The sequence below is a fragment of the Schistocerca serialis genome, chromosome 5, assembly GCF_023864345.2.
Source record: "Schistocerca serialis cubense isolate TAMUIC-IGC-003099 chromosome 5, iqSchSeri2.2, whole genome shotgun sequence".
NCBI lineage: Eukaryota > Metazoa > Arthropoda > Insecta > Orthoptera > Acrididae > Schistocerca > Schistocerca serialis.
The window spans coordinates 816,888,806-816,911,305 of record NC_064642.1 but is presented as its reverse complement, the minus strand read 5'-3'; the positions used below and the strand labels follow the sequence as shown (position 1 = coordinate 816,911,305).

Sequence of the window (22,500 nt, the reverse complement as noted above, 5' to 3'; positions counted from 1 at the left end):
ACCACTTATTCCCTATTATGTCTGGACCCTCGCGGCTGCTAAACTACTGTTTGGTCTTGGTAAGACAACTTATCTGTGAAAAGTACATTGTTCCACATTGCATTCAGATGGAGCTCTGTGGCTGCCAGCCAGTGTAACACATTTCCTCACTGAGTTCCTGTTTTATAGTGGATCATTGTGCGTGCAGTACAGCTTTCCTTGGCCCTCAGTGAACTGCATCATTGGAACTGGGAAGTTGGTCACTCACTACAACTGCTTCGTATCTAGGGGAGGGATTAGTTGGCTCTTACAGGCAAGCTATGTGTTATCCTGCTGTGTGCTCATTATCTTGAGCCAGGCATTCTGCTGATAGTGCCTCCTTCAACAAAATTCTTTAAAACTCTGTTTACAGTAGGGGTAGACTTCTGCCATTCCAAAGATTCATCAATCACACAGGTTGATATTTCATCCAAAGTTCCCAATACTCAGGCAACTTCCATTCCCATAGTCACCCTTGGGGTGAATTTGTATAGCTTTAAAAATGCACGTTACTACCCCTTAATATTTGTCATGTCAACACAGGATACATAGAAATGCACGACTCTGCCAGATATGTGACAAACTTGGATGGAAAGCCAAATCATCTGCATACTGCAGACGTTTGCTGAACCCTGCACAGCTTACACTGGGGACAGGCCACATATTTGAACAAAATTTCCTTAAACATTTTTGCCATTTATCAGCATGACAAGAGAGAAATCAGCATTGGACTAATATGCCATTTCTGATGACTAACACCTCTGACAATACCTCAGTTACAGTCATCCACTCACAAGCAGCACCACAGGAATATCACAGTCAAGCAAACATTAATGGTTTGAGTTGGAGCCAGGGCATGGGTAACAACAACCAAAGGTGTATTCATTTATTTCTTATGTCTGTTACTTGTAATTAGGGTCTCAGTGATGTTCTAAGACCTTCCATGACATCTTCCACTGATCTGTGCTGGCTGGGCTGTTGAGGGAAGAGACCAAACTGCGAGGTCATCGGTCTCATCGGTTTAGGGAAGGATGGGAAAGGAAGTCGGCCGTGCCCTTTCAAAGGAACCATCTCGGCATTTGCCTGGAGCAATTTAGGGAAATCACGCTGATCTGTGCCTGCAACTATTGCTGCTATGATGGTCTAACACAAGACTGCAACTCACCTCGCCATCATCTTCCTTATCGTCCCCTTCTCCCTGTTCCCTTTGTCGAGCACGATATGCAGTACACTAGGACTCCCATACAAGACAAACATCGTGTGATGAAAACCTGAATAGTATTGTAAACCCCGTGAAGAAATTTTCTCTCTTTTTGCTGTAGAAATGTTTGTTGAAGTGCACTTCACAATGTTGATATTGTGCTGGACTATACACAAGCACTGTAATGGAAAGTGAATTTATTCTTTGGCACATGTGACAGATGAGATTTGATGGAATATGATCAAATATTTTGTTGCAACACTTGGCTTACCTAGGCGTGCAACTGGATGATACTGTGAATCATTAGTTTCACTGTTTCTATTCTTTGCCATGAGGTCTGGATGGTAAGTATTAAGTGTGGTTGTAGTAGTGTGTAACATTTCTTATCATGAACTGTTAAAGGTTTCATGTTTCATTCTGTCTTAAGAAGAGCTCTTCAAATGTTGCTTTTGTTGTTGGTTATTTTCTCTATCATAAAACATTATAACTTTCATTACTTTAGCTACAGGTACTTTAATAAATGTATCTGAAACAGAGTGAAGCCCATACGCAACAAGAGCAGCTATTTAATTACTCAGACACACAATTCCATTATTTGCATAAATGTCCAAAAAATCTGTCTCTCTCTTTCTAGTGAATTTGCAAAAACAATTAAAAAATGGAAATGTGTAGCTTTGAACTCTGGACCTTCAGGTTACCGTGCAATGCTTCTATCATTTCACCAAGGAGAATGGATTTGGGAAGAGCAGGTAATTTTGAGGCCTTAACCTTCATTCCAAAACATGCAGAGATATATTTTCAAGCTGCAAAATGAAGAATATGAGTGGCAGTGGAATACATATGTCAGTGGAATGCATATGTCAGTGATTTGAACCTTCTGAGAGTCAGGTCCATAACCTATGCAGTTAAGTAAGTGATCACTAGCATATGGGGCATACACGAATACTGAGTCAGTATCAGACACCTCACATTTACCACACCAATGACACTCATCTCCCCGAGATCAATCCCTGGTCTGGTTTTTACGGCACTATTGCCAAATGGTCTGATCTTTCCTGGCTTTTGTCTAATAAGGCACAATTGTTTGTTTGCTGGTAAGTGTACACTGACCCCTACCCCAGCACCTCAATGCCTCGAGCCATCACAATTCTTCAGAAATGAATTTAACAATACCATGGAAGGCACACAGGCACGACAAAAAAAAAAAAAAAAAAAACTGTAAGAAAGTGAGCTCTCAGTGAACAAGGCCTCTGATATATATAGATAACATACACTCACATACTCACGCAAATGCAACTCTCACACACGTGATCACACTCTCTGGCAGCTGAAGCCAGGCTGCGAGCAGTTGCACATGATGAAACAGGCAATCATGTGGGGGTAAGGAGGAGGCTGGGACAGGGTGTGGGAGGGTAACAGGGTAGGGGTGGGCAACAGTAGACTGCTGGAGATGACCTGCAGGAGACAGGACATAATAAAGTTAAAGGCAATAGCAAAGAGGGTCACACTCAAAACAGTACCCTGAGGCACACCAACTTCCTGGTGAAGGTGTCTCACAAGGCAGTACCAACATTCCATGAAAAATCAATACTTTAAAAATACCTGAAGGACATGGGGCATGCGGCCTCAGATGTGCCGCATGTAGAGAGATCAAGAATACCCATCCTTCAGAAGGTGTTTTAGGCTTTCTGCAAATTTAAAAACACTGCCAGTGTCTGATATATCCACAGAAAACCATTCGCGACACACGTTGACAAAGTGATGAGATGGTCAGCTGCAGGACGGCCTGCTCAAAATCCGCACAGTACAGTGGTCAGTGAATTGCCACACTCTAGTCACTATACCAGCCAGGCATGAATTACATGTTTCATCAGTTTGCAAACACAGCTTGTGGGAGAAACGGGGCAGTAACTAGAAGGAAGGTATTTTTCCTTACTGGGCTTGGGTATGGGTATGGGAATGACAGTGTCTCTATGCTGGCATCTGGCAAACGGTGCCCTCTGCCCAGATGCAGTTGTACATAAGAAAGAGCAAGTGCTTGCCCACAAAAGAAAAGTTTAGCAACATCTGAATGCAAATATCGTCCAGCACTGTGTTGGAGGATCGATATGAAGTGAGAGCAAGTTCTCACCCAATCATAATAAAGGCAGCTTGTAGCACTCGCTAATCTGCCAAAATAAGGGTACTACCCAAGCCTCCTCCACTTGTTTCTGGTGGAGGAAAGCAGAATGATAGTGGGTGGAGCTTGAAATCTCTGCAGAATAGCAGCCCAATGGATCTTGGTCCTGCAGGGCCCATACAACAATTGAGGTAGTGGAACTGTTAGAAGAACTAGTTAAGGAAATCTAGCTAGATTTTTGCTATCCTGAAGGGTGCAACGGCACTGTGCATGCAACTGTTCATAATGAATGCAGTTTGCCATCATAGAATGATGGTTAAAAACATGGAGAAACCATCTCTGCATGTGAGTTGAGTCACAACACAGCTCAGTCAATCAAGGCACTGGGACATGGCACAGTAAAGATGAAGTGCGAGAATGGAATATTGTGTGGTGGTAATGATGGCATTTGTAAGATATTCTACCTGGCCATCACAACTGGAGAAATTATGTCACTCAAAGGGTGCCAGGGAACAGTAAATCTCCAGTCATCCCTAGAAAGTTGCCATTTCGGTGTGCATATATGTGGGGTAGGAGTCAGAAAATGGATAGCAAATGGTAAATGGTTGCTCGAGTACGTACTAGAGACAGTGATGAGATGATGGGCAAATTGGGCAGTGCAGGAGATTTCCAGATATGGGTAGGAGTGCATGTAGTATAAAAGGAAGATGGGTACTCCCACGATAAGGCAAATGAGGTTAAGGTGACTGAGAAGTTCAGCCTAGAGGGCACCTCTCTGTCAGGTTCTGGGAGATTTCCAAAGGGAATGGCGTGCATTACAGTCAACGAGCAGCAGAAAGGGGTGAGGGAGTTGGCCAGTAAGCTGGATGTAGAGTGTCCATGACACCGAATGACTGAGGGATGTAAACAGTACATATGCAAAAGTTCAGGAGAGGAAGTAAAATGCAGACAGGAATAGCTTCAAGCTGGGTAGTCAGGTAGAAGGGTTGACTTTGAACGTCCTTTCATGTGAGCAGCATGACTCCCCTCTCTCCTCCTACGATATGGAATGCCATCTTTGGAGAGAGGGAGTCAAAGCCGACTGGGAAGAAATACAAAAGCTCAAATCAGTCTTGAGGATGCAATTTTGTTTCCTGCAGGCACAGAACTAGCATAGGATGCGATTCCAAGAGCAGCCGCAAGTCATCTTTTTGGATTGAAGGCCACCAGTATTCCATTGGAATAATGTCATGATTAGGAAAGAGGAGGAGGGAAGAAATGGAGAGGTGGCACCTCAGCGGCCATTCCTGTGTTACATTCTTGATTGCATTTACATAAACTTATGGCTCCTCTTTTTTGGTTTCTTAAACATTTTATTTTATCTGACACATTGCATGACCTTTAAGATTTGTGCCACATATTGGTCCTAAACAACAAGATGTATGAAAAAGAAACCACTTACTGGATAAAGGACTGTTTGCCATGGTCATGGGAGCTGGCAAGTAAGTCAATGCAAGATCTGAAAGATCACAAGAATGATCATTCGATTCTGTTTAATGTACCAGAGACCTATATTAATATTACTGAAAGCAAATCCCTAACAACAAAAGTAACTAAACAGTTACTTTGAAATCACACTGCACAATTTGTGATGCACGTGCTTAAGTACACTAAGGTAGTTTTATTGAATTACTAATCAACATTTGTCAAACATAACAAACACTATGACAAGTATACCTCTAAAAGTAGTTCACTTGGTAGTTATTTCACAAGCAGGAAAGTATTTTCAGAAGAGTTTAGGAAGTTTGACAGACCATGAATGTATGGAGGAGAATGAGTCTGATATCATTCTAGAAAGGTTCTTTGAAACGTGTTTGCGATTGCGAGTACCTGTCATTTGTGTTTGTGATATTTGCTCAAAAATGGGGAAATCTCAGTTCCCAACTGCAATCAGCAAGCATTTTAGACAACAGTAAGTGGTAAGTGTCGATTTTGAGGAATATTTATTGTCATGTTTAAAGAGTATCAACTATGGTGTAACACATCGCTTTGGTAAAGGCGTACATCTCACAATGTCTGTAGTACCGATGAACAATGGTCACCACCACAAAGTGTTTTTTTTTTTATTTTAATTCAAATGGTGGCTTTAAACTTTTATACCCTTCTCTGTTGTGCATAATGTGGTGTCACCGTCAGACACCACACTTGCTAGGTGGTAGCCATTAAATCAGCCATTGTGAATTATGTACCATCAAGACAGACGTTCATCATTAATGGATTAAAGTTAAGTATTCCACCAGCTAAGTCCGTTTTTCCTTGTCCTGTTCCAGACCTCACGCCAGCCTGTGTGAGTTAAAACGCATGCATTTTGTCCTCCTCTAGTAACACCCTCCAACCAAAACACACAAAGTCTAGTGGAGACTGATGCAGCATATCTGCAGGGTGGGATAACGATAATTAGTTTATCGTTCTTCACAGTTCATTATGATTTCAGTGTTTTATTCTATCATGATGATGATGATACCTGGTTACGGGGCACTCAATGGCATGGTTATCAGCATCCACAGGAATTCCCAACTTTTACATGATCCAGCCATGCCACTTTCACAAATGATGATGGCAACACAAACAACCAGTCCATGAGTTTATATCTTGCTGTCTCATTCTTGTTCAGCAATGTGCCTTCCCCCTAGAACTGTCATCATCATGACAACTGCCATTACATCAGGAGAACGAAGATGAAGTTGAGCTGTCAGTAAGATTCTGTACACTGACCAATGACACATGACTTGACATTAATAATTAAAGAGAGTTACTTGTTTTAAATTAAGAGCCAGTATATGAGTGGTCTTTGAGATATTTTTTTTTGGGTCATTTAGCAGGTAATTTAGACTTGACATAGCATTTCAGTTAACAGTGCTAAAGAAGTTGCAAAGTTTGTGATGTCAGGAAACAGACTGCCATGGGAGACGCAATGAGACTGAAATGGAGATGAATATGATATTAATAAAGGTGTTTATTTGATTAAGCAAGTGGGTAGTGTGCAAAGTAGCTCAGAATAGGAGGAAGTATTTTAACGGTTCCAAGCCCTGAGCTGATGAAATATGTCCTCACCCTGGGAGGAGGACAGGAAGCAGTGTGGGGTTTATTACACGCCACAGAACCAAACTTTATATGCTACTGGTGAAAATCACACTTGCTCTGCCAGTCTCATATGTGCATCCACTACTTTCACTCACCTGAGCGATGGGACGCGTGCCTTTCTCCTCAGCAGGGCCTGATTGACAAAAAAAGAATTTGCGTGTTAACATAAAAAATACCTTATCTGCACAAGTAAAGCAAACTAGTGATAAACTAAGTGTGTTTCAACATGACCTGATAAAGAACAGAATCAATTGTTTCTATCTTTTAGAAAACCTACGGATCAGTGTATAATTGAGCATCTAATCTACTCAATTATAAACAACCATCAATATTACCGAGTTCCAGAAAGCCAGAACTTTATTCCAGTTGCATGCTTGCTATCTGAAGACTGGCAGGGACCAATAAGTGTTTATTGTCATCATTTCACATAAAAATTGCTCAAATTTTAAAATTTAAGATCCTGTACTTATCTGCTTTATAAAACATACAATCTTATGTTACACAGTTAACACACTGTTTCATGTTTAACATTTAGGAACTGTGTGTAAGCTTGTTTATGCACCTTCACTAATTGCATTCATGTACTGACATTATATTCATCCAGTATTTGGCAATGAGAGCACTTAGTGTTTTGCAGAAAACTTCACCAATAATTTTAAATTATCATGAATTTCTCTCACAGATACCCCACAGAAAGTAATAGCAAAAATGTTTATCACTTACCACATTTTTGCTGTTTGTGCAGTAATAATGCCACATCAAACACATTCAATGTAACACTCCTTTCTTTACTTACAGATGGGTACAAGTAGTGAGGAGAATGAGTGGCAGGTGAGGCAGATTATTTCTCAGGTGGATTTTTTGTGGAGGTGAGACAGAAAGAAAATCTGATGCGTATGGGAACAGGATGGATTAGGAGACATAATTGGAATGAGGTGGAAGTGGGTGGTGCAGCATCTGGCTGGTGCTTTACAATCCTGCCTTATGCCACACAACAGAGGTATGTCAGTTGCTGGCATCTTAACAGGCTTGAAACTGAAACTCACCCTCAGTGCAGCGGATCTTGCCAATGACAGCCACTGCATGGTTTCCACCCTGGAGCCATGCGACACTGGACAACTTAACAGTATTTCTCCACTACATAGCCTTTGTAGGGGAATGTACAGAGGCTCACCAGCCAACCCAAGTTCCAGACTCGACATCAACTATCTACTTTGGAATGCATGACTATATTAATAAGAATGCAGCCCACAATATTGGCATTGCCAGTGCAACCTACAGCAGTGTTTGTCAGTTCTTACAGGGTGCTCAACTGGAAGCTTCAAGAATAGTTTTCATATTAGTGGCAATCTTTTCATGCATCAGGGCATTCTCTACCTTGCCTTCATCACAAAGCTGTTTCATTTGCTTCATGTTGGCATGTACCATCTGTCCCGCAATGAAACACTCTTCCTCTTGTCCACTCAGGAACATCCCTCTTCTTGTGCTTTTATAATTCCTTTTTTGTCTCTGGAAGCTTTTTACCAGTGTCTTGTGATCCATTAGGTAGCCTTCATCTCTGTGTTCAAGTGCTTCTGCATAGTGTTTGAATGGTTTTGCTCCATGTTCAAATGCCTTGTGCCACTTCTTTCTTTCATCCTGGTATCTTTCTGCCTGCACCATTCCACATCATCATCCCTCCTTACTGATGTCTTGGCCCAATTTCTGTATTTTTCTTCCAGGTGTGTGCCTCATGGATGGCACTGCCATCTCCTCCATGGGGATGACAGTTCATACTTTTGGCTGCTGTTACAGTCAAAACTTTTCCTCTGAGCACAGCAACATTGGAATCTAGGACATCATCAGTGCAGCTTGCAGTGCTCAGCTTAGCTCATATTAGTGACAACCTTACAGCATATCAGGAGTATTTTTATGTTGCTTGCACTAGGAAGCTGTTTCACTTGCCCAACATTATCATGTGCCTTCTGTGCTGCAATGAAGTTCTATTGTTCATGGCTACCTGAGCACATCTCTCTCCTTGTGCATGGATCATCCACATTAGGTGGGACATATGACCATGAGTGTGGGTGGCAGATGGGGCAAGGCAGCTCCCTGCTGGACTCCCTGTAGAGAGGTGAGGCAGAAAGACGAACAGATTGGTCTGGTATCAAACTGTAGTGAAAGTCTTGATGGGAAATATTTTATGAACAAAGGTACTGGCACCAGAGACAAATCTAGTGAACAGGAAGTGATACTGTATTATCAGCCATTCTCTCCAAAAGCATTGACACATTCATCCCACATGCTTCAGTTGTTTCCACTCTACTATACACTCCCAGCACCTTCATTTTAGAGGTGATCAGCTTTCATATGTTATAAAGTAGACCATAGAAACCTTATTTCTGCTGACTGTATTCTTCATAACCACCCTACCCATTATTCAAAAGACAGCTCCATAAATAATTGTAAACAATTAATTCCAAGAAACTACTGAGACATTCAAGACAAAATAAGGAAAAGAAAACAAATGTCTCCAGTACACTATCTCATGAGAAAGAAGAAAAACAGTACATCAAAAGAACAGTATCTGTACATTTGGGGTGGTAGATTTCCAACTACAGTCATGATTTTGATATGATTTTCATTAATAAAGACATGCATTAATTTTAGTTACAAGACACAGACATCAGTTTTCTTCAAGAATGAGTTATCAGTGAAAATAGATGTCAAATAGTATATACCTAGCAAATAATGTAACAAAGATAAATAATATCTACACTGTCTTTGCCATCCACAATTAAGCCAAAGATAGGAAGCTCCTTCTACAAAACATACTGTACTCACTTTTGTACCAACAAAGAAAAAACACATTCTAGCATCACCTGTCAGCTTCTGGGTTCTAATTGTACATAAACTGAACAAAATATCACAGTACACAATGAAATGGGACATTCCAATGGTTGTGCAGATTCTGAAACAAACATTTTGGCAGGACCTTTATGTCGGATTGACCACAGGAAGGTTAAGGGAGCCCCTGAAAATGTTATTATCAAATAACTTATGGTAGTGCTGAACACATCAGCTATGACCATTTATAAACTAGATTCACACCCCAATATTTCCATTTAAGTTACTACCCTAATAGGTTGTACAAAAATGTTCAGTTTTGAAATACAAATCATCCTCAGTTTCTTCTACTCACATCATTCATTCATTATTTGGAGTCCCACTGTTTGATTAAGCCTCTTCCCTGGCTTCTCCTGGTATTCTGGTCTCAAGCTACAGGCATTGCAGCTTGAAGTCCATGTAGCCTGATATCCACTCAATGCCTCTCACCAGACTGTCACCTCAATGTTCCCCCCACTCACCTCCCTAGGATACGAGCATGTAATTGTCTTATCCTATCCGTCACTCACTCCATCACTACATGTATCACTCATCTCCACTACCTCCACACTACGTCTCCTAACCCTGCCTGTTCCCTGTCCATTTTTCTGTTTCCTTTTCCCTCCCAGTAATTCTCAGCACACACATTTCCACAGCTATAGAGGCAAACTTTGTATTTCTGTAAGTCAGTAAATACTCGCCCCAAATCAAAGTCCTCAATATTCAAAAACATAAATATAATAAAATATATTGTGATTTCTGGATTCTAATTCAATTGTGTATGGTGGACTGACTAAGGGGTTGCAGAAATCACATAGATAAGAACTATAAACCCACTATCCAATCAAAATACCTGGGCACCCTTATGTAACGGGCAACTGAGCACTTTAATTCAATGAGAGGTGGAGCTACTATTATAGGAAGTGAAATGATAATTAAATGGACACCCTAGCTGCAAACAGGCGGTGATGTACTTCATTGGGGAAATGGTGAAAATGTGTGCCCCAACCGGGACTCGAACCCGGGATCTCCTGCTTACATGGCAGACGCTCCATCCATTTAATTATCATTTCATTTCTAGCAAAGCTGCAGGGTGATCCACAGTAATTGTTCTTTCGGGAACAGATACTACCATCATATATAGTTAAAATACGGCTTCCCGGCCATTGACATTCTTGTGCGAACGCACACGCTATGCCCAAACTCGTACGGGACTTGGTAGATTAATCTGCCACGAGTAATGAGTACGATCGGCAAACATCTGTTAGGCACACTACGAATGTAGTGGGGTGGACATGTTGGGAATGTGGATCTCACGGGGAGTGTGCAAGGGATAAGTCCCTGCAGACGCACTATCCTCTGTGCCCGCGGTGGCTCAGATGGATAGAGCGTCTGCCATGTAAACAGACGATCCCGGGAACGAGTCCCGGTTGGGCCACACATTTTCAACAAATCCCCAATGAAGTACATCACCACCTGTTTGCAGCTAGGGTGTCCATTTAATTATTTCATTTCTAGCAATGCTGCATGGTCATCCATGGTAATTGTTCTTTTGGGAACAGATACTGCTGTCATATATATTATAGGAAGTGGCAGGTAATACTGTTTTGTAAGCAGAATTCATCAGTCAGGGATCTAAGTACACTGAACATGGACTTTTCTTTGCATTACACCTGAATAATTAACACAGGGATGCATTTCAGCCCTTCCAAACTTGCCCAAGTCAGCTGTCAGTGATTTGACAGTTAAGTGAAAATGTGAAGGAACAACCAATGCTACATGAAGTCCAGGCACACACAGTATGCTGATGGACAAGTGCTTCTGTCATTGTGGTAGGAAATAGTAAAAACCAGCTTGCAGTTAGATGCTGCAGTCACTCTTCAGTTTTGAAGTGCAGCTAGGAGCCCGCTAAGGAAATGGCTGTGTACAGGGAGTTAGAAAAACTGGTTACAATGGCTGAGCAGCTTCTGGAAACAACATTTCTGTTCAACATAAAGTCACACTGACTGTAGCATAAAAACCTATGATTGCTGGTGAGTGGATGAGTGGAAACGAGATTTGGAGTGACAAACAGTGCTATACTCCGTGGGTATCTGACGGAAGAATTTGGATGTGGTGACTACTAAGTGAACATTATCCGCCATTACCTCTACTGCCAACAATGCAGTGCAGAGCAGGCAGTGTAACAATATGCAATTTCTCCTCTTTAACTTGTTCTCCCCTTATTGTACTTCAGGATATGATAAATGCAGAAGGGTAGGTACATATTTGACATTATTGTGTACTATACACAGCAGGGGAACAGTTCACAGATAACGACCGATTTGATCAGCTCAACACTTGTACCTCTCATGGATCAGCATTGTTAGGCAAAGGCTTATAACCAGTGGCATTCCTGAAGAAGGCTTGCCTGCCGATGTTCCAACCTGAAAGCAATGGATCGTCTTAGGGATTAGTTATAAATGGCATTTTCACTCCATACCCTGTGTCCAATATTTCTACCTTGTCTCGTATCAGCTATTAAGGAAGAATGGGCTGGCATCCACCCACAGAGATTTCGAAATGTCAAGGTGTCCCCAGAAGAGTTCAAGTCCCCATAAAGGAGAACACAAGATCTTAATGTCCACTAATAGGTGTCCAGATACATTTGATTCTCTAGTGTACAGAGCAGGAATGTAAGCCTCGCACAGTGGGCTCTTACTCTTACTCACCAGGTGACTTTGCTGCAGCTGCAGTACTGGGTCCAGCCTCTGGTGACCGTAGCCGCTGTTGTTCTGCACTGCCTACTATTGTACACACAGAGAGTAAAACGTCTTTTAAGTACTTTATGTACTGCTTTAGTTAAGGCTGCAATTACGTGTAAAGTTACTCTTACTCACCAGGTGACTTCACTGCACGTATGTCCTCAGCCCCAGTACTGGTTCCAGCCTCGGGTGTCCGCAGCCGCTGTGGTTCTGCACTGGATACTATTGTACACACAGAGAGGAAAACATCTTTCAAGTACTTTATGTTCACTTTAGTGACATGGTCTTAAATTGTGGCTGCAATTGAGGGTAAATTTGCGTATTTTATCACGGACAATGATGTACTGCGGCTATAACCAATCTCAGAAGCCATAGTTACGAAAAGAAATCCACATTCATGGCATATAGGGAAAAAAATTTAAAAAACTTTTGACTGTGTTCACTGGGCACCATGTTCACAGACTGTGCTTGTACGTACCACTCCAGAGGAGAGATGCACATATCAATGACTTCTTATCAATGAATGCCATTTTGAAAGAAGTGTTGTGTACACATTATGAAAAGAGCAATAGAAAACAACATGTCAAACATAAATGTACAGATATTGTTCATTAGTGTTATTTCTATTTTGTGTGTGGTGACTTACATCAGGGGACAATATGCACCTTCAGCACTGTACAGCTATTGCAGCAGCTTTGGGTGCCAAACTACATGTGTGAAAATAAGTATTCTGTGGGGTCACCACACTGTCCTGTAAAGCAATAGGCTGCCAAAGGAGTTATTTCAACAACTGATGTATGTTGTGAGACACAGAAGAGGAACCTTCAAAATTATTGTGAGTGTCTCTTTTATACTGAATGAAGGTGATCTTTTAGTGTAGTTCACGAGTGTGATGATGAAGGGAATAAATAATTTGTTAAGTCAAAAGTGACATAGTAAGTTATTTATAAAAATGTGATGCGTCAAAGGCATCAATTTTGAATTTTAAAGTAATTATAACAGAGTTTGAGAAGAAGTATAGAAGATAAGGTACAGAATATAATACATCATTGTATTAAATAGTTACACCACATGACACCTGACTGCAGTGTTAGGGGACAAACGACATGAAAGGGAAGCTGTGTTGACAGAGGAGTGAGACAAGTGTCAGAGTCCTGCACAACTGAGTAAGCAAGCACAAAATGTGAGATCAGGAGACCACAGCCTAACTTGATAGGCTGCCCACACCACCTGTCATAGCCATGCACAGAAGTTGTGACTGAGCCTTATACAATTAACTCATATAGTTTAAGTCTTTTTGGTCACACATATTATAAACTTGCCAGTCAGTACTATAGGCAAAATGTCAAAGGTGGTGGTGTATGCTTTTATCTAAATCCCAAGCTTAAATTTAAGTTAAGATATGAGGCTAAACCATTAATCATAGAAAAGAAAGTAATTGTTGCAGCAATTCACAGATCACCATCTGGAGATACTGAAGTCTCTCTTAAGAATTTGGAAGAAATGCTCGACATTTTTCTCAAATGAGAACTCTACCATAATTCTTTGTGGTGACTTTAATATTAATCTATTGGTCCAGAGGCCAGTAAAATACAAGTTTTTAGACATACTAAAAGCTTCAAATTGTTTCCCCACGTATCAGCTGCCACTAGAACAACAAAATGGATCAAATGGCTCTGAGCACTATGGGACTCAACTGCTGTGGTCATTAGTCCCCTAGAACTGATAACTACTTAAACCTAACTAACCTAAGGACATCACACACACCCATGCCCAAGGCAGGATTCGAACCTGCGACCGTAGCAGCAGCGCGGCTACGGACTGGAGCGCCTAGATCCGCACGGCCACTGCGGCCGGCACTAGAACAACAGATTCCAGTGAAAGCCTAATAAATAACATCTTCTCAAATGTGGTCACACATGAAGTTGCAGTTACAAATGTGAATATAGGATTATCAGATCATAATGCACTAACCCTTAATCTCACTGCAACTCCCAAGGAGGGGAACATAAAAGGAGCACAAACGATGTTTCTCTACTGAAAATTGTAATCAGTTCTAAAATAATGTTAAAAATGCAGTTTGGCCAGAGGTCTTGGCACAAACAAACACAAATGATGCTTACAATACATTTGCTTCCACTTTTATGGCATACTTTGAAATGTGCTTCCCAAAAAAGCTTTTGGGTTACAGATCATCTGGATCCAAAGGGACCTGGAGTACACCCGGAATTAAAACGTCAAGTGAAACCATGAAATTACTAAGTTTAAAGTTAAAAACATGTCATGATCAGCAGTTTGTTGAGTATGTGAGAACATACAAACAGACTTACTGCAAAGTAATATCAAAAGCAAAATTATTAAGTAATGATAGATTAATAAGGCAGGCTAGTAACAAGTCCAGAATGATGTGGTAAAAAAAAAAGAAGGTCAAACTAAAGAACAGGAAATCCATCTTAAAAACAATAAAAATATCCCCATAGAAAAAATGCCATGGCAAACAATGTAAACAATTATTTTGTTAATATTCCCATTACTTTAAGCAGTAAATTTAAGCAACAATTAACAGTGATGTCTCCAATGGTAAATACCAGCATGATGGCAATCCCATCAGACGAGCATTAAGTTCTAAAAGTCATTAAATGCTTGAAATCGAAATTGTCCTCTGGTTTGGATGATGTACCTGTATCAATAATTAAGAAAATTGCTCCATGTGTTGTCAAACCTATAGTACACGTAGCAAACTTGTCCCTTAGTGAAGAGATATTTCCGGATAAACTAAAAATCTCTAAAGTGATACCTCTATACAAAAATGGTGACAGACATAAAATAGAAAATTACCAACCTATATCTCTCCTCCCATCCTTCTCCAAAATACTTGAGGAATTAAGGAAAATCAGGGTTACAAAATATATAGAAAAACATAAACTAGTAAATAACAGTCAACATGGCACAGTACAGAAACAGCCATATTGCACAGAAATAGTAAGAAATTTTGAGTCAAATAAACAGGATGTTGGAATTAATCTAGATTTAGCCAAAGCCTTCAATACTGTGAACAATGTAATATTACCAGGGAAACTTTAAGCAATATGCATCAGGGGTACCGTTAAAAATTGGTTTGAATCCTATCTGCAAAACAGGTCACAAGTTGTTGAGCTGAGGTCATCCAAGAATCTTCACAATTTTAAACCCATATCTGAACCAAAACAAATTTAAATAGTTGTTTCTCAGGGCAGCATTCTGGGCCCATTGTTATTTCTAGTTTATATCTATGACATACAGGCTCCAGACAGTTCAGCCAAAATTCTACTATTTGCAGATGACACGAGTATCATAATTAGTGATAAAAAAGAATCACTGTGTACTACAGCAGAAAAAATGCTCTCATACATACAGTCATGGTTTTATTCAAAAAGGGCTATCATGCTCCAATGTATTTACATCAGAGACGAAAATGGTAAAATAGGTCTAAGCAATAACCACACATGTAAATTACTAAGAAAGTACTTTGATCAACTCTTGAACTGTAGATAACTGAATTGTTAGCTAGAATTTCCAGATATTTGATGAAAACATGGAAGCAGATCTACCACCTACAGCAAACAAACAAACAAAAACCCTGAAAAACAACAAAGCCAGTGGAGAAGAAATAAAATCATCTCAATCATAACTGGTGTCAAGCAGTAATGACAACTAACCTTCAGATTATGTCTGAAGAAATATGGGAAACAAAAGATTCCAGAAGACTGGAAAGTGGCTCCTATCCATCCTGTGCACAAAAAAGTCATAGGCATTATCTAAATAATTGCACAGGTATATATCTGTTGCCAGTGGGCTATATTATATTTTTAACAATATTACTAAACAAGGTAGAAGTAACACTTGACAGCCATTTGGGAGAATATCAGAGTGGATTTAGAAAGATCAAATCTGGCTCAGAACAGAATTTCAACTTTTAGTCCATACGAATTTTAAGACATAGTTTTAACATTTACAGGTTTTAGAAAAGCGTTTGATTGACAGGTTAACAGTGGGTAAAGTGACTCGAGAACTTGGCATTACACTAAACTAGCAAACCTTATTCGTGAAACACCCACACACTGAAGCATAAATAAGGTTTTGGTGTGAAACACCTAAGGCACTCAAAATAACAGGTGAAATGCAGGGTGACAACATGTTTCCACACCACCTCAACTGCATCTTAGAGGAAATAGTAAGATAATTGAAACAAAAGGCAAAGAACATAAGCTGTCACAATGAGACTGGAGACTTCAGGAAAAAGAGATACTGAAATTCAGTGTCTAGTATTTGCAAATGATTATGCCATTCTTTATAAAAATATAACAAATTCAGAAATACAAATCAACCTCTTGGAAGGTATACCTAACAAAGCAGCTTTAAAAGTTTCTGTAGAAAAATTTTTTTAGGACAAACATAAAAAAATGACCCAGAAATCCTAGTAACAGATAATGAACTGATAAAGAGGGTTTATAAATTTAAATATTTGTGAGGAAAGATTCAAGGCAATGGCTTCAAAAATATTTGCTGTAGACAAAAGAGTATGTAAAATGGAGAAAGCATATGATATAAAAATGAACATTTACAACAAGATGTGTGTGTCTAAAAATTTGAAAATATAGCACTACAGTACAGTAGTAAAACCAGAATGTCTCTATGCAAGTGAATGTTTAATGTTGAATTATGAATTATACAAACTTCAGGTCCTAGAATTAAGAATCATTTGAAAAATACTCAGACTGCTAGGAAATCCATAAGTATGAATATTAAGAAGTAATAAAGTATATTGCAGCATAGGAAAAACAACTGAAATGCTGCAGAAGAGCTGACTATTATTTTTTGGACATTTATACAGAGTGAACAGCAACAGGTTAACCAAACATATTGTTAAGCATCTTTGGGACAAGATGTCAACAACAGGACAGATTCAAGTAGTTAGGAAAGATTTGGAAAGAAATACAAGAAAAAGACCCAGCAGAATGATAGGATTTCAAGAAGAAAGTGTTGCAAATGGAAGCATTCCAAGGCAGGAAGAAGAAGAGGAAGACAGGGTCAGAATGGTCTGAGGAAGAAAAAAGGATAGATAGTGAAGACGAAGGAAACCTGGAAGAAGAACAAAGGAGGAAGCATTGAAATTAGTATGTGGTCATTAGATACCCCAAACAGAAAAACAAAAAGAAGAAGAATGTCTGTGATGTCATTAATATAAAACATCAATATCAAGGGGCCCACACACTTCCTTGGAGCACATCTACAGTTACATCTACAATGTTCCATATAGTTCTATGCAGTGTCCTATGTACCGATATCTTCAGCCTTGTCACGAAGCTCTTTTCATTTGTACATATTTTTTATTTAAACCACCCATCATCAATGCATTATGATGTTGGTACATCATTAGAACATTAAATGTTGGGAGCAAAAACAGAGAGACGTCTTAAGTGAACACTGTGCACTGTGTTATTGTTACTTATGCAGCCGATACCAATAATGTAAGAGTGAGCACACAATGTATGCTTTAAGTCAGCCTTTCCCATCATTGTGTTTTGTGTTGTTGGGGGCATTACATGTGATCTAAGACAAGTTCATATGCCTAGGGATCAAAGGATACAGTTGTCTTTTCCACCATTTTTACGAAGTACATTACCTTGTTCTCACTTAATGTGGACACATTCTTTTAGGTAAATTGTCATTCTATGAATATTATGTTGACACAAAGCACTGCTACATTTTAATTTAAAATGGCTAAGTGGGCAAAATGAGAACAGTGGTGTTTATGAATATGTGGTTTCAATGGTAACGTTTTCACCATGTATGGGTATAATGCCATGGGACAGAGCATGGCAAGGAAAGATTTTCTAATTTAAAGGATGATTGTTTTGACATTATTGACCCTCCATTTTCAGAAAGACCTTCAGCATTTGATGAAGATCATCTGAATGCATTAATCCACGATGATGCACATCATTGCACTCAAGAACCAGAAAATGTGATGAAGTATGACCATTCCGTCACTGTGCAGCATTTGAATACAAAGGAGAAGGTTCAACAATAAAGCATATGGGTACCACATGCCAAACCATATAAATCAGTGGTTGGCTGTATGTACATTACCCTCTTGCTTGTTCTTGATTAGTGGGTGAATACCACTGACCATTTCTAACCTGTATTGTTACTGATGACTAGAAATTTTGTTTTTATGCTAATGTAAGAGAAAGAACGGAAACGAATGCTTTAATCCAAACAAAGCAGCAGTGCCACATAGACTTTTGAGCATCCACACAAGATAATGTTATGGATATTGTGGAGAGGTCCGGTGTTAGAATATTGCTGCGGGGTGTGGGAGCCTTACCAGGTGGGATTGACGGAGGACATCGAAAGGGTGCAAAAAAGGGCAGCTCGTTTTGTATTATCACATAATAGGGGAGAGAGTGTAGCAGATATGATATGCGAGTTGGGATGGAAGTCATTAAAACAAAGACGTTTTTCATTGCGGCGAGATCTATTTACGAAATTTCAATCACCAACTTTCCCTTCTGAATGCGAAAATATTTTGTTGAGACCAATCTACATAGGTAGGAATGATCATCAAAATAAAATAAGAGAAATCAGAGCTCCAACAGAAAGGTTTAGGTGTTCGTTTTTCCCATGCGCTGTTCGGGAGTGGAATGGTAGAGAGATAGTATGATTGTGGTTGGATTAACCCTCTGCCAAGCACTTAAATGTGAATTGCAGAGTAATCATGTAGATGTAGATGTACGTCACCATGTGGTGTACTACGAGTTGCTTTCATGAGGTGTAACTTCCCTGTTGGTATTTATTGTCAACAACAGACATCTTGCAGATATAGTCCCAGAAAAACATCCAGGAAGACTGTGTGAAGTGGTGCTATTCCACAGTAACAGTCACCAGCATTCTGCTAGACTGGCAACAAACACTATAGAACAACTGGGTTGAGAAGTCATTTTGCACCCACCTTTTTCATTTGATCTTGCACCCTCAGATTTCATCTTCTCTGCTCTCTGTTCAATGATCTTGACATACTTCCTTTGGGGTGAAAATACACTTTGAACATGGCTCTTTGCTACAAAATCACATGATTTCTACAGTTGTGGATTCAGAAAGTTATCCCAACAGACTGAAGTGAACAGCGAAACAAATTATATTATTTATGATGATTTAAGTCTCCAGTATGTATAGTCTGAGTTTTTTAACTTGTAGGAAACACTACAGTGTTATGCATCAGCCTAAGATGTTCGATTGGCCATGAAAGGGTTAATCTGGAAATAAGCAGTAAAAGGCTAAGCCTGGAATAACATTTGTTGTGTTCTGTCCCTCTGCCAATCAGATAAATTGTCATAAGCCTGCAGGCCAACTGCGTGAGGAGTTGTGGTGGACAGATTTAATGCAAATGTCATAGAGGGGATGGGGTGGCAGAGGGTGTAACATAGGAGGTACAGGTACAGGTACAGAGCTAGGCATGGGAAAGGGCAGTGTAGGGGTGCTAGTACTGAGGGAAGGATTGTGAAACTTAAGTTAAGGGTAACTCCAAAAGTTTCAAATTAGGGAAGCTGGTATGGGAGTAGAGGGGGTGAGAGGAGTATGAGATGGGTCTCAAGAATGCAGTACACAAGTTGTGAAGCCACCAACAAGTCAGCCACCTTGTACTCAGTAGCATGTTGTCACCGGGTAGTCAATAACACTCTTGGCAGGTGAGGGATTGAGAGTAACTGTGGCACCCAGATGGGTCAGGCTATTTCACACATCAGTCAGGTGGCAAAATTCATTACTACTTATCGTAGTGTGCCTATTTGTAATGTTTGCTTAACATTACAATGACAAATTTCTAAATGTCAATTTGGTACTTAAAAAGTTGTCTTTTTTTCTCTTTGACCACATTTCCCTCACAATCTACTACAGTACACATTTTCATTGCAACTGCACATTTGTAATCAATCTTTCGTAGTTACAATAACACCGCCAATTTTCAGTATGAATTATGTATGACATAATTAACATCCAGTGTTAAGTTATAGTATAGAATTTTGAAAAACTGTTTCACAAAAATTATTTAGCACACCACCAATGGAATATTAATGTCAAAGAAAAAGATGAAAAATAAAGTACCACATAATAAAATATTAAAGTCATAACTTTAATGTGTAATTAAGCTACTGAAGGAAGCAAATATCTCACCTGCTAACAGTTCCTCCATCCTCAACTTCTGCGGCATCTGCAAAAATATTAAGAAGCTAAATAACTTTACATCAACAGAATTTGAGTGTAAATCAAACATCTTGATATGTGGCAGTGGTTGTCTTCTCACTGCACATGCTCATTTTAATGTCAAGAAGTTGCTACACTAAAATAGTGATGGAGATTAGGAATCAGGTGCTGTGGCAAGTACATACATGAGAAATTTTATAAAAGTGAGATTGACGAAAACTGCATAATGATCCAAGTGAAGAACCACGAAATATTTTAATTTTAATTGTCTGAATTCATTACAGCTGCCATATACAGCCACTGTCACAGAGGAGGACAAAGGTGCCCGCAAAAAGCAAGGCAACATTGGTGTTTGGAGGCTGGTGTAAGGACACTGCCAGTCACCGAAATAATGGTACAGCTTAGTTTGCTGGAATGAACACCCCTCATGAAAGGGGAAAGGAATAAAAGACCATTATAAAATTACAGACTGTCACAGTTAGGAGATAGAGAAATTATGTCATGTACAATTCTGATAGTGTCTCCATTGGATTTCAAGTTACTGAGAACCAGCAGATCCCAAAGTGTTGAGCCACAGCAGTTCACGTGGCACACGTTGCAAATGACATGCCATGTAGTGTAGCAGAGTTGTGGCAACTTACAACTATGTGACTCACTTTCTTTTGTATTAGTAGTGTGATGTTGATTGGAAGCCATAAAGGCCACATGAATACCCAGAATCCTGATCGAAACACTTTAAACTATCTGCAAGTACTGTAATGACTGCATACCTACAAAAATGGAGGACACTGGCCTCAACAATACATTATGATTTTATGAGCTTTGTCTATTTAGGGGTGTACTAACCTGTTCCAGAGTGTTGTTGTGTTAGAGTAATTCTTCATCAAAGTTCATATTTTGGATTCCAACATGCTAATAGCTGCCCCAGAGGCAAGGAAGTTTAATGTGTTGAGGGTATGCCCACAGATACTTAACATGCGTGGCCAGCACATAAGTTTTCATTTCAATTGAGTCACACTACCCTGTTAGGGAGCTTCTTACAGATGCAAGCAGTTTGTTCATGGCACATTGTTGGTTAGGGTTTGGATAGTTATTTTCTATGTGAATTATGTATTTTGTGTTGATTAGCACATGCTCAGTTAGCCCCCAAACTACACTGAATAGCTCTTGTTGTTCACACTGCTACAGCAGACTGCAATGTGATTGAAATATAGCACTGTAGGCATCCAAATCGCTATTGATGGCATTCTCCCGTAAAAATGCATCAGTGGCAACTGGCATCAGTGTATCAGCCACACTGATTTGTACCTGCACACACAGAACAAGTGAGACTTGTGTGTTTCATAGTGAATGACTAGGTGGAAGCCACTTCATACTGTGGACAGTGTTAAGGTGATATGCAGAAAAGTATATCTAATTTACAAAGAAGATAGTGTAGGTGTCTTGAAGTGTACTATGTGACATTGGTAGCAATGATATACGGCATCATAAATCACAAATACTGTAACAGCCTAGCACATATTCATAGTAACACTGCAGAGAGCAACAATGACTGCATGAAGAACCAGCATAAAGGTGTGGGAGTTTAAACAATTGGAAAATTTTATATCCAGCAACTAAAGGAACTATATGCCAATTTGGATACACAGCTTAAACAACAAAACTATCATCAACAAGTGTGGTACTCAGTACTGGTGACTTAACATGAGGCATTCCTGTCAGGGACTGCTGTTACAACTTTTACAAGAAACTAATGTAACATTTACACAAAATCCAACTGCAATGTAAATTTGGATTCCTTGACACGCATAAGGCAAGTCCTACATCACTTGGAGGGGAAAGGAAATTTCAAAACTGAAGTCTTTAAAGTAATCTGTAAGAGCACAGTTTGACAGAACTACAGGCAATGCATCATTATCCCATTTTGGTATATTCGAGCATTTAATTGGGAAGCTGTTAGAGCAGTTGCTGTGGACAATTTTGAAGGCAACTTTGTATTTTGGCCATGCATATCTCTGTGGTCATGGCTAACAGGGATGGAAGCTGATATTATGACAGCAGCAACATAATGTGACTAATGTGAACACATCCAATAGAGAGGAAACTGCAAATAAGAATTTTTTGTCCAGTAGTGACTTGAGCAGGAGCATAATTGGACTGGGGCAGCCCAACAACTAGGGTCCCAA

The 22,500-nt window shown here is 39.7% G+C and overlaps 1 protein-coding gene across 1 annotated transcript in view; it reads left to right on the top strand.

Moving 5' to 3' along the window:
- The window catches only part of LOC126482244 (CAR1 transcription factor-like), a 93,768-nt gene that overhangs the window by 10,679 nt on the left and 60,589 nt on the right, over positions 1-22,500 (top strand). The window lies entirely within an intron of this gene.